Source organism: Galeopterus variegatus, unplaced genomic scaffold, assembly GCF_000696425.1.
Source record: "Galeopterus variegatus unplaced genomic scaffold, G_variegatus-3.0.2 Scaffold411, whole genome shotgun sequence".
NCBI classification, from domain to species: Eukaryota; Metazoa; Chordata; class Mammalia; order Dermoptera; family Cynocephalidae; genus Galeopterus; species Galeopterus variegatus.
The window spans coordinates 591,207-595,378 of NW_007726522.1; the positions used below are offsets into that span (position 1 = coordinate 591,207).

Here is a 4,172-nt window from a genome sequence, read left to right on the forward strand (position 1 = left end):
TAACCAACTGAGCAACTGGCCAGCACCCAATACTTATTAATTTTAAAATCAGTTTTATTTTTTTAATTACATAGGTAATAAGTGAATTCATCCTAGTTACAAATAATTTAAATAACATGGAAATAGATTAAAAAGTGATGAAATGTATCCCCATCCCTCATGTGCACAAAGATAAACACTAAGTTCCCATGTGTATCCTTCCAGAAATTTACCTTTGCCTTTATTTACAAAAATGTACATATCCACTTGCCTTTAATAATATAAATAGGACCATTTACATTGTTCAGTGACTTTTTTCTTTTTACTTAACAGTAGGTCTATATATCTTGGAGGTCTCTCCACGTCAGTGAATACAAGTCTACCTTGTTATTTTAACAATTACATCTATTATGTGAATGCACCATAACTTATTTAATCATCCCCATATTAGTGGGCATTTAAGAGTGCTTCCAAATTTTTACTCTGCTGAACAAATCTACACCTTTGTATGTACACCTTTGTGCACATGGGTTTAGGTTATTTCTAAAATTGGTATTGCTAGGTCAAATGTCACTGCATGTAAATGATGTTAAATTCTGATAATTGCTCTCCAAAAAATCTGTGCCAATTAACATTCTTAACAATGGTGAATGAACGTACTTGTTTTCTATCCCTTTTATTTTTTGCATTTTGGGGAACTATTTTTGTTTTAGGTATGTCTTTTATAGCCCATAGCTTGATAGCAAGAACTTAAAAACAAAGAAACAGACTGTCAGACAATTCTTTTGCATTTCCCTGAAGACTAATGATATTGAGCACCTTTTCATGTGCTTACTGACAAATGAAGTTTCTGTTCAAGTATTTTGGCCATCTTAAAAAGTGGGACTTTGTGCCTTTTGTAGTTTGGTTTATGATCCATTTCAGATTAATTTTTGTGTGTAGAGTGAGACAGAGGTGGAGTTTCTTTTAAATTTTTTTCTTATATGGATATTGAATTTGTCCCAGCATCATTTGTTAAATTCTTTTTCTACATTGCATTGACTGGGCACTGTTGTTGAAAATAAGTGGATTAAATGTGTGGGTCTATTCGTGTACTCTATTCTGTTCCATTGATCTATTTGTCTGTCCTCACTTTGAGTCTTTGTATTCTAATTGGAGATTATTGATGGAGTTTATTGACTCCTTCTATATACCCTAATTTCTTTAATCAGGTCCAGTCTTTCTCAGCAACAGCAAGGGATAAGAAAAGCAACCAAGGCAGTGAGCTGTCCGACCACTGGGAAGCCAGTTCACAAAGCCATCAGAAGACTGAGCTTCGCTGTTACTCGCGCTGGTGTTTCCTTCCACAGATCAATGGTCATCAGGTAAGAGAGTAAGGCATTAAATCCAAGCAATAAATTTAATCAGCATTTTCTATGTAAGTTATGACCATACCAGTGAAAGGTAGAATAAAGCTGCAGCAGCCAAGAATTTCCTGAGCTCCCAGCTTTAGCCCAGTCCCTTAAATTTGTACCCCAAGCTCATCACTCACTCTTACCCTTTGCCTACTGTTCAAAAACCTCCCAAACTTCTCCCCAGATCTTCTGCTAAGATGGAACTGGTTAGACCATGTGCTGTTCTGCCAATAATTTCTGTTCAGTCTGCTCACTTCATTTGCGTGGGACTTTTCTAATTATAATATCATTATTGAGAAGAAGAGACCCTCTGTATGAGTTTGCTAGGGCTGTTGTACAAACTGCTGCAGACTGGTTGGGTTAAACCACAGCAACTTATTTTTTCACCGTTCTGGAGGCTAGAAGCCTGAAATCAAGGAGTTGGCAGGGGTGGTTTCTTCTGAGTACTCTCTCCTTGACTCATAGATAGCTGTCTTCCCCCTGTTTTGTCACATGGTCTTCTCCCTGTACATGTCTGTGTCTAAATTTTCTCTTCTTAGAAGTACACCAGTTATATTGGGTTAGAGCTAATGCTAATGACCTCATTTTAACTTAATTATCTCTTTCGTACAGTCCCAGTCTGAGGAACCAGGGGTGAGGACTTGGACATGTAGGTTTTTGTGGCACACAATTCAGCTCATAACACTAACAGGGTGGTCAGATATGATTCTGGCCCCATTCAGTCATGGCTGGAGTCCCTGTGGCACCTGGCTGAACCCCTGTCATGGTGTTGGCTCACATCACTCCTGTGGTACCAGAATATACAATCCTCTGCTCTCTCTTCTTCTCAAGTCTTTTTTTTTTTTCAAGGTCCTCCGTGAATTCACAATTTAATTTTATTGCTACTAACGTGACATACATAGTATATACAAATCCTTTACCAAACCCTTTGTAAATCTATTTTTTAAATGAATATGTTTCTCTCCTTCAGTACAGTAGATTTACCTTGTGATCAATTTGCCTTCTACAAGTTTTGCATTTTTCTTTCATCATACTTTATGTTTTCCGTTTACCACACTTCCCTGTTCTTTGCCACCTCCTCTACCCCCATCCCCCTGCCCCATTCTCCTGAATATTGTTGCATTGATTGAGTTTCTTTGGTTCATTTTTTCCATATTGGGTTTTGGAAGTTATAGACCCTTTTCTATTCTTCAGTGGTTGCGCTAATATTTTAACACATTAAAAAATCATTACTAAATTAGAGCTCAAGTATACAAAAAACAAAACAACAAAGCTAAGCAATACAGAAAGGCAATAAAAGTCTTTCTTTTCAGACTTTCCACTTCTCATTCCACCGCCCAGAATAATTTACTTTTTTTTGGGTGGCTGGCTGGTACAGGGATTGAACCCTGGATGTTGGTGTTATCAGCTCCATGCTCTAACCAACTGAGCTGACAGAATAATCCACTTTTTAACTGTGTCTCTTTTCAATTATTCTGGTTGTTACTTCCATAACTTAAATCACATTTTTATACTTTTACTTTTTTATTTATCATATATAGAAAGTATTAACTTATGCTCTATTTTGAAAGTTAAGGAATCATCTTACTTAAAGTTCCACCCCCATATTTAACTAACGTTTATTATTTGTGGTTCTTCTGGCAACTACTCCTATACATTAAATATGACCTTTAACTTTTATCTCTTGGTCTGTTATCTTTAGATAGTGTCTCTTGGTACTTTTGAAGATGTGGAAATTAGTATGACTGCATTTTTCTCTGTGTTTTCTGCTTCCCTCTGCCTCCGAACTTCTATACATCACAAGGTTTATAACATTTACAGTTTGTTAATAGGTTTAGAACAGAAATTGGAAATGAATAAACACCTTTTACAATGTGATGATAATATAAATGCCTTTCATTGCAGAGTCAAGTACTCTGAACTTGTGGAAAGTAATATTTGATCTTATGTTACTAAACCTACACACTTAAAGGTTAATGTTTCAGAGCATCAAAATTAAATGGATTATCTTTTCTTAGAATCTATCGGTTGCTCAAATTCACTCCACAATTTAGTTAGCTTCGTATTTGGACCCTAACTTTCTTATACAGCTTTTTTTTTTTTGTCCTTGAATTTCTAATTGACTTTCCTTTTTTTTTTTTTAAATAAACCCAGGGAACATCTTTATGATTTTTCTAAGATCACCCATATTTTTAACTGAGGTGTTTAACTCCACTTTCTGCTCAGTGGAGTCTTCTTTATATTTAAAGATATTTGACCCAGAGCCCTCTGACTTTCTGCCTGGATATAAACTAGTTGCTTTCTGGATCTGCTGCACAAATGTCGTCCTGGGGTTTTCCTTCTTTATATTCCTGAGTTACTTCCATTATATCTTATATTTTCCTCCTTTTTAATTTTTTTTATAATCCTTATTCTGAAGAGAAGTCAATTTTATGAATCCTTGACTGAAAAAAATAACTTTATTACATCTTATACACAGGTTGGCTAGCATAGATTTATATTTCTTCATCTTGGGGAAAAATTTCCCTCACTAATCCTTGACTGAAAAAAATAACTTTATTACATCTTATACACAGGTTGGCTAGCATAGATTTATATTTCTTCATCTTGGGGAAAATTTCCCTCACTATTTCTTTTATCCCTTTCATTCTCTCTCTCTCCTTCTTTTGAAGATACTAAGAGGCAAATGGCAGAACCTCTGTATTTATTTATTCTCTATTTCTCTAACCTTTGTTTATCTCAGATTTTCCATCTTTTTGTCCTTTTTTGATTCATTCTGGGAATCTCTCAGCTTGTTTA

At 35.3% G+C, this 4,172-nt stretch overlaps 1 long non-coding RNA gene across 1 annotated transcript in view; it reads left to right on the plus strand.

Annotated features, from left to right (window-relative positions):
- The window catches only part of LOC103587066, a 20,547-nt gene that overhangs the window by 14,630 nt on the left and 1,745 nt on the right, over positions 1 to 4,172 (plus strand). The window contains exon 3 of the long non-coding RNA XR_550192.1: positions 1,191 to 1,343. This is a non-coding gene — a long non-coding RNA (uncharacterized LOC103587066). The remainder of the gene's footprint in view (positions 1 to 1,190; positions 1,344 to 4,172) is intronic.